The sequence below is a fragment of the Ptychodera flava genome, chromosome 18 (genome assembly GCF_041260155.1).
Source record: "Ptychodera flava strain L36383 chromosome 18, AS_Pfla_20210202, whole genome shotgun sequence".
NCBI lineage: Eukaryota > Metazoa > Hemichordata > Enteropneusta > Ptychoderidae > Ptychodera > Ptychodera flava.
The window spans coordinates 26,839,471-26,852,889 of record NC_091945.1 but is presented as its reverse complement, the minus strand read 5'-3'; the positions used below and the strand labels follow the sequence as shown (position 1 = coordinate 26,852,889).

Sequence of the window (13,419 nt, the reverse complement as noted above, 5' to 3'; positions counted from 1 at the left end):
AACAGAGGATAACGACGTGGCGCGAAAATCGCATATGTTGTAAACAAATGCTCATGAATAGTATCATATGACATCTCAGAGCTGTGCCTATTGGTTTAGAGTCTAGACATAATGAGGTCATGCATAATGAGCTGTCGTGTCATGAATCATAGCTTGACTGGCGAGACACTCGAAACGCACGGAACTTGCATAATACGGAAGAACTCGTCGGCGTATGAGCTCATTTTCTTTATTAATGTAGTAGAGGTTGCTAATCACAAATGCATTCAGAGGTAAACTTGTGGTTGCCCGTATTTGTTGAAAGAAACCTGACAACTAAAATTTCTGTCGATGCCACAACCGGTCTGCGATCGCAGGCAGTGTTGCAAGTGTTCGATGAGAAGGGGTCATACTGCTGCCCGCGCCCGTCACTGCCTGACAGGAAATTTACCTTCCAATATCTGTAATCAGTCGGATTACTCTCTATAAAACCAACCAAATAATAGTCCCAGCCGTCGATTTTCCATCGAGTGTCAACGATCATCGATGGTATTGTCCATACAACGATGATCATATCCGGCATCCAAACACTGCCCGTCAGGAAATTTGCGCTCCAAATATATATTGATGACAAAAGTTTTGAGACAGGATTCAGTCATTGTGAGTAAAAACAGACGCATATTGGTAGCTTTCTATAAATATGGTAGTACTCTATGGGGTCTGGTACACAGCAGCTCTTTGATGTTTAGACATCGAATCTTGACAGTCAGTACGGCAGTCGACGGGTAGTTGGACCGGTCGGGAAGTTCATGTGATCGCGACATTTAGACCTTTCAATCTAGGTTTATTCTAGGAAAGCCATTTTTGTACCTATCTTCATTTCTACCGTAGAAAGATAATTAGCTTTAAATTTGATCCATAACTTTAAGAACGATGTGAGTTTCTGTTCTAATGTTTTGATGTTATAGCATCGACATCGGTCAACTCTCGTCGAAGTGTCAACCATTTATGCGCAGGGTGGGAAATTTAACTGTCATAGAACACATGCATACTGAGGTTGTCAACGTTTTCAAATCATCAAGAAATAATTATTATTATTAAATAAATTACAAACAATATCAAATTATTATACAATATCTTCATATGATAACAAATATTAATTGCTATGTATAGCTTAGTGGGTGAACCCACCCATGAAAGAAAATGGTTTCTGACATGATTCGCACATGCCAATCACCTCCAATACCCAATCAAATCGCTAGTACCGGCCACACCTCAAAAGCCGGGTTATCGTGCAGACTATCTAGTGACTGGCTGTTCAGGCGTGATTATTTGGACTTACAGCTTTTAGTCATCTGATCAAAGGCGTCAGCGAAAGCTCCCGTTCTCTTCGCTGATTGGCCGGAGATTTTACTCCTGACGTCGGTCGATTTTGGAATAATGGAGCCGCAGATCTTTCGCTTTCGTGCACTGAATTTTAAAAGCGTGTGTTTACATATTATGTCGTAATGTAGTTCTGTGTGTCAGAGAGTGGGTGACAATCTGTCAGGGGGGGGGGGGGTTCGATGTCTCCTGCCTCGAGGGTGCATAGTCCCCAGTATGGGATATAATTATTTTATTACATGCCTCTTGCATAACGGTGTTAAGGAGGATAGAGTATTATCCTCCAAAGTTATTCAGTGTATATATTGATGATTTGAGTTATAAATTGATTAACTCTGGCGTTGGTTGTAACACCAATGATATTTTTAAAACCATCTTGTGTATGTAGATCATATTCATTTGATAAGTCCGTCTGTGCAAGGAACTCAGAAATTGATTAACATCTGTAGCAAATATGGCGATATTAATGACATTATTTTCTATGCATGAAATCGTGTGATTTCCAAACGATGTGAGATGGAGCGCATTTCTTTATCTCGATAGAGTCGAACTTTGGTTTGTTGAGAGAAAAAAACATATTGGTTACCTTGTGGAAATATTTTCAGTGATAACGTTAATATTGAATACTTATTTTTTTCATGTTATCATTATATTATGTAGTTTTTCTTTTCTGTGATGCGTAGTTGCAAAATTAAGTTCCAAATAAAGTAATAACGTTAAGAAGTAAACTCTCGTTAACTATAGGTAAGCGGACGAGTAGGAGGCGGTTTACGGAATTTAACGGTACAGTTTGCCAGTAAAACTCCGAGGCCCGCAGGGCCGAGGAGTTTTATGGCAAACTGTACCGTTAAATTCCGTAAACTGCCGACTACGAGTTCGCTTACCGTGTTATACCACGACTTTGCCGAGTTTTAGAGCCTTGTTTGCACGCCGAATGTTTTTATTTGTAATTTTAGTGCAGTGCAAGTTGAAACTTTGGCAGGAAAACATTGACGCGTTTTGACATCTTGTTGAACGAAAGTATAAAAAAGTAACCCATGATTGGATAAAACAAAGTTGATATGTGTTGCTTTTGTAGTGCGATGACGTGGTTGAGCACCTGGTTTGATTTGAATTGTATGAATTATGTTTGATTGATTGGTTGGTTGAATGAAGTGAAAAGGTGTTTGCAGATCGACGTTAGAGTCACGCTTTGCTCATTTGAGTCGAAAACTTTGAGCAGCATACACGCAATTGCCGAGTCGCCCTACGTATTTCGATATGGCGGATGAAGTACAAATGAAAGCTGTATCCGGTGCACTTCAACTACCAAAGCCAAAGATGGAAAAGAAAAGTCCCCCTGTCACGTTAGTGCTAACGGCCACAATCGGAAGACCAAGCTACACAGCCACGTCAGAGAAAGGCGCAACAGAAACTGCAAGTACAAAAAAACAATATGTCTAGATCCACAATGACTGTGGTACTGCGTGTGTGTTTGCCTGTAGCTAGATTTAACTTTACCAAAGGCGACTGAAATCTCCACATTCAGTGTTTGACAACTGATTTTGAAGTCTTAAATTTCAGCTTCGAATGATCGTGATAACAATAACCTTAACACAGAAGTGATATTTGCAATCAATACCGTTATTTCACGGTGACCTGTAATTGATTTTGAGATGTACAATTGTGCAAAATTAATTTAGTCCGGTGATTCTTTTAAAGTGTCTTTACTCTGTATTTGATGTTGAAATAAATTTCTTTTGGTTAATGTCTCGCATTTGTTTGTTTTTTTACTCGTCGCCACGTGACTTTCTTTTGTTTTAAAAGTGTCCGATTTACTAGTAAACTGGACAGTTTTTAACAAGAGAACTGTCCGATTTACTAGTAAATCGGACACTTTTAAACAAAAGAACTTGTAAATCGGACACTTTTTAAACAAAAGAAAGCCAGGTGGTAATAATAAAATATTCGGTTATGGAAATTAGAAAGCATGGTTAGAACAATGGGCACAAGGCGGAGAGTGGTATAGCTAAATTTATCTATACCTTTCTTGAAGGGCAAGCTGTTCCATTGTCACCCCTAAAATAACGACATGGTTACCATTGCAATATTTCCTCACGGCAACACCCACTATAGGTTTTGCGAAAATGCCTCATCTGCAAACATCACATAAGAGAAGGGATTTGATATCTTGCTCATTGAATGATCCATTTTGTAAACCACGTTTTTATAATTTGAATCTAAAAGAATAGAAACAATATGCCATACCGAATAAATACGTTACGAAAACTGCATGACACCGAAACAGTCTTCTTCTCGAATTTTGCTCAAGCTACTCCGCAGAACAACCGTTGATATAAAGCATCATCTAAGAACATGTAGAGAACAAAGTAAGTCCTTTGCCATGGAGCTAGAAATAAACGAGTACGACCAACTGTTGCGCTCGTAGTTAGGGGAATTACGAGTTGCGGTACCAGTCTGGATCGTAATGCTTTCAGTAACTGAAGCTGACACACCAAGATCTAGATTGTCACACAACTTTAAATCTTTATTCAAGATGCCTCGTGACACGCCACGTCTCAAATTCTGATCGTCAATGTACATTCACTACAAAGTTATTTATTACATGCCTCGATGTGAGTGCAAATCAGTCCATTGATTGAAATAGGAACATCCGGGGAGTTAGCCGGCGGTGTGAACCATGTACTGACCGGTTTCCATAGTTACCCGGTCCGGTGAAGCCCCTCAACGATTTTGACATCAAAGTAGACGTTTGACGTTAGATGTACATTATCCACGCGCGCACTGCTATTTTGACTTTCGTTAAAATCTGTTTGATACTGGCAAAATTGTTTGAGAATGCCCTGCAAGGAAATATATGTCGTATAGCGTTAACCAGGTAGCTGTGAAGAGGCATGTAACAAAAATATTATTATGTTCAATGCAAACCACTTTAATAGTCATGAAACAACTTATCAAAATATCTAGTAAAATGACTGTGATAAAATATTTTTCTTACAAACATGATAGAAAATATTCTTGCGTATAAAAGAGAGCTTTGAAAGTAAAACTTGAAATTTCAAATAAGTTCTGCAATATTTTGTTTCTCAACATATTACGATGGCGAATCCTTCGAATGACTTACAATGCATTTTCAATTTTGTCCCTTCCTAACAGGCGACATTTTTATTTGTAGTTGATTTTATATTCTTTAAATTCACGCTCATCATGGCTTGAGTTTCCTGAAGAAAGGCAAAATAATTGTATGGTCTGACAGTAGGCAAGTTTCAGTTTTGGTCATGTAGATTCTTGTTCCATTTACTATCCCCTTTACACTGGAAGTATAGAAGTAAATTATCAAAACGATAAAACATAGATAGAGAACCGTAATAAAGCATAGATAGAGAAACATCGAATTTAATCAATCCAAACGTTATCTAGCAGGATATAATCACATTTATACAACGATTGCGGGTTAGGTTGGTGTAGACAGTTAAGGTATGTAAAACCTAATATTGGTAAGCAATAAACAATTTGCACATGCATGTAAAGGTAATGTCAAACTAACTTGAACATTTATCAGTGGTAATAAACACTACTGTTAGGATAATTCACCTACGACTTTGCAAGAGATTCCATAGGACAGAATTCCATTCAACGAAACATTAAATAACACACACTTTTAGATTCTTAAGCTTTCATCTATGTGTTGTTTTTTTCAGAATGTAGAATTTTTTTCTTTCCATCCACAATGCTTTGTGTATCTGCTTGAAAGAAACACTGAACTACGAATGTCTTATAACATTGAAGTGTTCAGACAGCTTTCTGTAAGTATTGAGTCAACGCTGACACAGACCTGTTTCTTTACATGCGTCTCCTTTTGGCCTCGTAGATTCTTCATCCTAAAACATAACAAGAAATTAGTGAATTAATTTCTCCAGAGCCATCCAGATTCCACACCTTTCTTGGTAATAAATTGACAGGCACAGAGGCCAACATCGTAACTAAGGCTTTGTCCGAACGTAGTTACTTAGGCTTCGCCCGAAACTACGCAACTAACGACAACGTATGTAGTTAGTCGGAGCTCATGCATGCAAAGTATTTTTTCTACCCATTCTTCTTGTTTTAATCGTTTATTGGCATCAAGCTCTAGGCTCATGGAAACATAAAACACCGATTACTTACATAGGAAAGAAAACAAAAACAAAAACAACAAAGCAAACTATGTTTGTAGCAAATGTTTCGCCAATGCCTGCATTGGAAGGAGATTATAATTTAACAGTTAATATAACAGTTAATGTAACAGATTTCAGATCTCTTAATTCTATTGATAAAATTCATGAGCAAAGCACATTTACGCATCAACTGACAAACATAATGCACCACAAACATAATACTGGCACTACACTGCCAATACAAATTAAAATGTTTTCTAGAACACAACGTTACACGGACTTGGTAATATTAATGTTTTTGTAAAATTACACCGCAGGTGGCAGCATTATCTCTAAAACCTGTTGCCGATCAGATGTTGATAGTTGCAGCAGCATGAACCACTTGTGAAGAGGTAGTATGATTCATAGACGTGTCACGGAATGTGTCTCATAAGTTTGCCAGTAATTATGGATAGACCTTTTGAGTGCTTATGTGTCAAATTCTTGAGGTGATAAACAGGTTCTTCTAGTGAAAATATAGGTCACACTTTTTGAAGACTGCAAATGAAAAGAATGTTTCTCTTTAATGTATTTCATCAGAATTCCTCTTGCCATGTTTACCTGTCATATTTCCATGTTTCCTTTTGTCATCTGTGATGACGCAAATCGGAGTGAATCATGGGATGCTTCTAACACTTTTAAACAAGCAATTTGTAGATGGCAGCAATCATGCAGTTGGCAGTGTGTCCATTCATCTTCTATGAAGCAGTTGTTGTCCCTTTTTATTGAAATACATACTTACACAAAACATTAACAGATGTATAATAAATAAGAAAAATGTTTTATTCATAGAAAATTTCTGCTGAAGTTGCATGTTAATACATTCATTACTGTGAATAAAAATTTTACAACATTACTTTTATGACATATATATAAACATTTCTTAATTTCTTCTCATCATTTATAGCCATGCTATTGTCAATTGCTCCTGAGACTCGATATCGACCAAACTTGATGCAATAACCCCTTGATCATACATGCGCGATGACTTTTTTTCCCTCCAGACGTCCTAAAATTAGCGGCAAAATCGATAGAAGTCGACCTTTTATGCTTCCCGATGTATTCGTAGAAGGTTGATTGCTAAAGAGCTAGATGTGAATTATCACGTATTGATATTAGAGAGGCTAAAATTGCACCCATACCGACAGCGCAACACAGTGCGTGAACTACGTACGTGTAACGTTTTGCACAGATTTCGGATTAAGACTAGACTGCCCCCCACCTTCGCTTGGCCTTACTCGGTAGCAGCTACTGGCTGGCCTTGCAAGGTTCACAAGTCTGTGAGCCATTGCGTTCATCCCACGATCTATATAACAGCCTACCCACTAACGCGACAGTCTGCTGAATTAATTGAATTAATTCAATTGATATTTATATAAACTTACCCACGGATTAGGAGATGAAAACTTGCCAACTCACACAGTCGCATTGTCTAGGGAATTTTGCTTTGATATCAGGTTAATAGAGTACAGTGATAACAAGTCATTGACAATGACATAGTCCCCACTTGTAATAGGAGTATTAGTCTTGATGGGGCAGGGAAATGTGGTCATTAAGAAGTATCACTGGAGCGTATATGTTGAGATCTATGGGCACATAGGTCTATGTCGTTGTTCCCAATTTGAAACACATGAGGCATGTCTAAGTTATGGTTCTAAATCGGGAAAAAAGATCAGACCTCCAGCTGTATTGGCCAGCCATGAATACATATGCGCATAATGAATGAGGTACAAGATGTGACATCTTAAGGTCTAATATCCTATCAAATTTGGAGGGTATAGAACTTGTGGTTACAGAGTTATGCATATATATGTATAATCAATGTCAAAGGTCATCGAGGTCACGTGACATTTGAAAAAAAAATTGTATATCTAAATAATCCCTATATGCCAAAAATCAGACCTCTAGCTCTATTCGCTTGCCCAGAATTAGAAATGTGCATAATTAATGAGGTAAAGCGTGTATTGTCATAAGGTCTCCCATCCTACTAAATATAAAGGACACAGAACTTGTGGTTACTTATTTGTTAACATAAACGTATATTTTAGGTAAAAGGTCATCGAGGTCACATGATATTTTGTCAAAAAAATTCTATCCTATAGATATCTCTATATACCAAAAATCAGACATCCAGCTCTATTGGTTTGCTTAGAATTATATATGCGCATAATTAATGAAGTACAGTATATGGCGTCATAAGATCTCCCATCATACCAAATATGAAGGGTGTACCACTTGTGGTTACTGAGGTATGGACAAATATGTATATTTGAGGTCAAATATTACCAAGGTCACGTGACATTTTGTCAAAAAAATTGTATTTCTAAGTTATCCCTATATACCAAAAATCAGACCTCTAGCTCTATTGGCTCGCTCAAAATTAGATATGCGCATAATTAATGAGGTACAATTTGTGGCTTCATAAGGTGTCCCATCATAACATACATGAAGGGTGTAGCACTTGTGGTTACTGAGTAATGGACAAGTATGTATATTTGAGGTCAAAGGTCACCAAGGTCACGTGACATTTTGTCAAAAAATTGTATTGCTAAGTTATCCCTATATACCAAAAATCAGACCTCTAGCTCTATTTGCTCGCTCAAAATTAGATATGCGCATAATTAATGAGGTACAATATGTGGCGTCATAAGGTGTCCCATCATAACATACATGAAGGGTGTAGCACTTGTGGTTACTGAGTTATGGACAAATATGTATATTTGAGGTCAAAGGTCACTGAGGTCACGTGACATTTTGTCAAAATATCTGAGATATCTGCGTGAACTGATGGACCAACGGATGGACGAACGGACGAACATGACCCAATCTATAAGCCCCCTGGACTTCATCCGTGGGGACTAAAAATTGTGTCACTGCATCCTTTTTGCAATATGAATACGATGAGAAACTAAATTTTTATTTTGCTTGGCCTTATACATGGGAGTCTATGTTGAACTGCCTTATACATGGGAGTCTATGGAGGTGTAAACTAAAAAGTCCTCTAACACGGCCAAATTAGATCGCATTGTGAAACAAATCGACGTGCATCTGTATGGGGTAGGGTACTATCCTTGTGCAAAGTTTGAAAGAAATTGACCGGGGCATGTCTGAGATATCTGCGTGAACGCACGCACGGACACACGCACGCACGGACATGACCTAACCTATAAGTCCCACGGACGGTGTCCGTGGGGACTAAAAATTGAAATATTTAAATTTAAATAATTTATCACATGAACTGGCCCTAATCGCCGCCAGTGTGACGTAGAACAGGACAGATAGAAAATCCAAATTACCCCTGTTGTACGTCATCAACCGAAACTTTTTTTCTGCACTTTGTACCGTTTATGCTCGTCGACACTGACCGATTTGTCGTACTCTCATGGCATTTTTACAAAAAGGTGACCCGATAAATCCAGATATGGATACATAAAAGGTATGCCCAATGAAATTTTTAGTCGCTAAAACTATAGCTTTTCCCGAAAATCGAATGGTGATACTTTCGATCGTTTTAACATATGGCTCAGTAACGTCTCGGCTCCAGTCGAGTCGTACGGCTCAATGTGGATGTCGTACCTGGCGATCCCGGTTAACGATAAACCCGAAATCTACATCTCAACGTAAGTTCAACTGAATCTTCGGGAAAGCGACATAGGAGGCACAAGCATAAAGTCATTCGACGAACAATGATAAATTTCCTTCTTCACACAAAATACTTACCTCGGCCAGAAGCCAGCAATACTGCATTACTCCGAGATTCATTATCCGAGCAGCTGCAGGCTACAGTATCTGCTTTTCAATTACGTTGTGGAGCAATAGATCACAGCGAGGGCATAGAGGAACGCGACGAGTCTGAACAGGGAACTTGAGCTAACAAGATGATATGAAAACTGACTTCAGTGGGTGCTATAAATGAAATTTGCCCAACAGGAGGGAAGGGTTTGCTAGTTTTTTGTCACTGGAACTGAAGTTTACTCTCTGCAGGTCACTGCCAAAACAACGGGCGGGCTGGGTTAGGGATATTGAAAAATGGTGCATTTTCGATCAGCTGGGACTACAAATTTGAGAAAGGAAAGTTTTATGTAAAAGGTAATTCTTTTTTACACATCATTTACTCTAAAGTTGTCCGAGAAGATACATACCTGTCTCTTCAACTGCCCATTTTCCTAGTCAAGGGTTGGTCTATTTGATCTCAGGCAATGAATATGTCACAAATGTGTATGACACTCATGTCAAAAATCTATGTCAAGAACTAGAGGAGAAAGAAGACTGAATAATTATGGGTATTTTGAGCAAAGATCTTTAATATGATGATCATTTGATCATTTTACTACCAGTATTGTATTTTCGACGGTTCTTTACACGAGTAAAAATATCTCGGATGTATATTTCACAGCACGTGTCTACTGTGGCAGATATTCTGACGATGTTAATGTCTCGTATGAAGTTACAGATAAATGTTGAAATTCATGTGTTTACTTATTGCGTAATGTCTTATAATTGTACATCTTAACTTTTCATGAGTGAAAGGCTTTTAAAAACAATCACTAGAAGAAGTATGTGTAAAAAGATATTTTAAATATAAAAGAGACTTTTGATTAGATGTGTAAAAATCTGTTTATCGTATAAGCGACTATTGTTAAACCTATTATCGATTTAAATCGCAAACGGGTAACGTTTCGTAGCCCAGCAGAATGGAAAGATTTATATGTCTCATCGTTTCTGTATTTCGATACTTAAATTTTTTTAAGTGTGCTGCACATAGTGCAATATAAAGTCATTTCTCGTTTGACATGGAAGGGCACACTGCCAGTGTGATGCCTGGACTGTTCGCTTTATCGTGCGGTTTTCTTTCCTCAAGAGAGATGTATTTTACTCACAATGCAGATTTATTGTGTCAATGTAATACAAAATGCGACGAAAATTGATTATGTCAGAAGGGGAGACTTCAATAAAAACCTGAAGAATGATCTTTGGATATAAGAATGTGAAGCAAATACTTTTGTGAACAAGTCATTGACAATGACATAGTCCCCACTTGTAATAGGAGTATTAGTCTTGAGGGGGCAGGGAAATGAGGTCATTAAGAAGTATCACTAAAGTGTATATGTTCAGATCTATGGACACATAGGTCTATGTCACTTCTAGAATATACAGAATATTATCTCACATAGTGAGTGTCTGAATATTATTCTGAATTGTATTACAAAGCACATTCTGAAAGGACTCTTCTGGAATATACAGAATATTATCTCACATAGTGAGTGTCTGAATGTTATTCTGAATTGTATTCCTAAGCACATTCTGAAAGTAACTCTTCTGAAAATTTCACATTCTTTGCCACTGCATCATCTCCCTAATACATACTGATGACCCACGGTGTCCACTCAAGTCTCACTTTGATTGGTTTTTCTAAAGATGAATTCTGAACACCATGTCATGGTTATTTACATTTCGCTGGTAATGGTAGGTGTAACGCAAAACCCAACTGGTTGCCAAACAATGTAACCGATGTAAATGCCTTTGCCAACTTGAAAGTGCTCAAAGTAAGGATGACACAAGGAAACTCAGTTCACTTAGGACAAAGATTTTTAAAGATTAAATTTGGATTTCAATATCAGTGCAGCAAACAAAGTCTGGGAAAGTGAGACTAACCACTTACTATATCTAAAGAAAGACAATACCACACTTTGTACAATTTTATGATAAGTACACACAAGCCAAATTTACTGCATGTAAAGTGTGTGATTTTTAACTGTCATAATTTTGATACCATGACACAGCACTCAATTTTAAAATATACAAGAAATACTTGACATTTAACCATCTATTGTACTGGTCAGAATTTTTTCACCCATTGGAACAGTACAGTATGACTTCATGTAGTCATGTTTATTTGTTATTTGCTACACAATGATATATGAAAGACTATGTTTATAGATCTACACTGAGGTAGAGTCACAAATGCCATCTGTTCTCATACTTGTATGAGTATTGTGAAAATTGAATGAAGTTTAAGCGATTGTTAATAAATGCATATATTTATTGTTATTGTAAATTGTGTGGTACTGTTCTTCCAAGTCTTAATAACTGTGGCTATCCACCCTTTGTAAAATATATAGCAAAAATACTATGCATGGATCAGACAGAGTGCTGTCACTTGCACATCAATTAATACTTTATTCGCTGTGTACACAACAGGTACAATCAATGTCTCATTAGAGATGGTCCCAAACATTGCTCCTTGTTCAAATATGCCAGGCGCTTTTTTCACATCAAAATTCATAGACTGCATACTGGTCATGTTAATTCACTTAATGAACTACACAAAATTTTCATCGCTTGAATACAGTAAGCTACCTTTACAAACAACAGTGACCATCACTGTTAATATCAGCCACAAACAACAGGAGGATAATATGTAAGTTGTTCACATCTAAGGGCAGCACGTATCATGCTTCAGTTTTCCTGCAAACACACACATATGCCATCAAATGTCACGCGCAGCCCTCAAAACATTTCGATTACACAGTTGGTACTTGATCCTCAGTAATGCTGAACGAGGGCCGTCCTCGGGAATTTGCTGGTTTCAATAATGGTACGCAGGCTTCAAAACCATCATTCACAGAGCTAGCCAGAACATCAATGGCGCCAATGACAAGCTGAACAGGGCATGGCATGTCCGCATGTCGCATCGCATAATGGCATGTCTGCATTTCGCATCGCATAATGGCATGTCTGCATTTCGCATCGCATAATGGCATGTCTGCATTTCGCATCGCATAATGGCATGTCTGCATTTTGCATCGCATAATGGCATGTCGTAATTGCGAATGGCATGTCGTAATTACAAATGTCATAGCTTAATTTTGGCAGGCATTCAACGCCATACTCCCATGTATAAGGCAGTCCATAGACTCCCATGTATAAGGCAGTCCATAGACTCCCATGTATAAGGCAGACCATAGACTCCCATGTATAAGGCAGTCCATAGACTCCCATGTATAAGGCAGTCCATAGACTCCCATGTATAAGGAAGTCCATAGACTCCCATGTATAAGGCAGTCCATAGACTCCCATGTATAAGGCAGTACATAGACTCCCATGTATAAGGCCAAGATAAATAAAAATTTAGTTTCTCATCGTATTCATATTGCAAAAAGGATGCAGTGACACAGTTTTTAGTCCCCACAGATAAAGTCCAGGGGGCTCATAGATTGGGTCATGTCAGTCCGTGAGTCCATCCGTTCACGCAGATATCTCAGACACTTTGACAAAATGTCATGTGACCTTGGTGACCTTTGACCTCGAATATACATATTTGTCCATAACTCACCAAGTGGTCAACCTTTCATATATGGTCTGATGGGACACCCTATGACGCCACATATTGTACCTCATTAATTATGTGCATATCTAATTTTGAGCGAGCCAATAGAGCTAGAGGTCTGATTTTTGGTATATATGGATAACTTAGCAATACAATTTTTTTGACAAATTGTCACGTGACCTTGGTGACCTTTAACCTCAAATATACATATTTGTCCATAACTCAGTAATCACTAATGCTACACCCTTCATATTTGGTATGATGGGACACCTTATGACACCACATATTGTACCTCATTAATTATGTGCATATCTAATTTTGAGCGAGCCAATAGAGCTAGAGGTCTGATTTTTGGTATGTAGGGATAACTTAGCAATACAATTTTTTTGACAAAATGTCAAGTGATCTCAATGACCTTTGACCTCAAATATACATATTTGTGCATAACTCAGTAACCACAAGTGCTACACTCTTCATATTTGGTATGATGGGACACTTTACGACGCCACATATTGTATCTCATTAATTATGCGC

At 37.9% G+C, this 13,419-nt stretch overlaps 1 protein-coding gene across 1 annotated transcript in view; it reads left to right on the top strand.

The window, feature by feature from the left end:
• The window catches only part of LOC139117270 (beta-1,3-galactosyltransferase 1-like), a 109,208-nt gene extending 99,600 nt beyond the window's left edge, over positions 1–9,608 (top strand). The window contains exon 4 of the transcript XR_011548489.1: positions 9,540–9,608. The gene's annotated coding sequence lies outside the window, so the exon portion shown is untranslated. The remainder of the gene's footprint in view (positions 1–9,539) is intronic.
• The last annotated feature ends 3,811 nt before the right edge of the window (positions 9,609–13,419 follow it).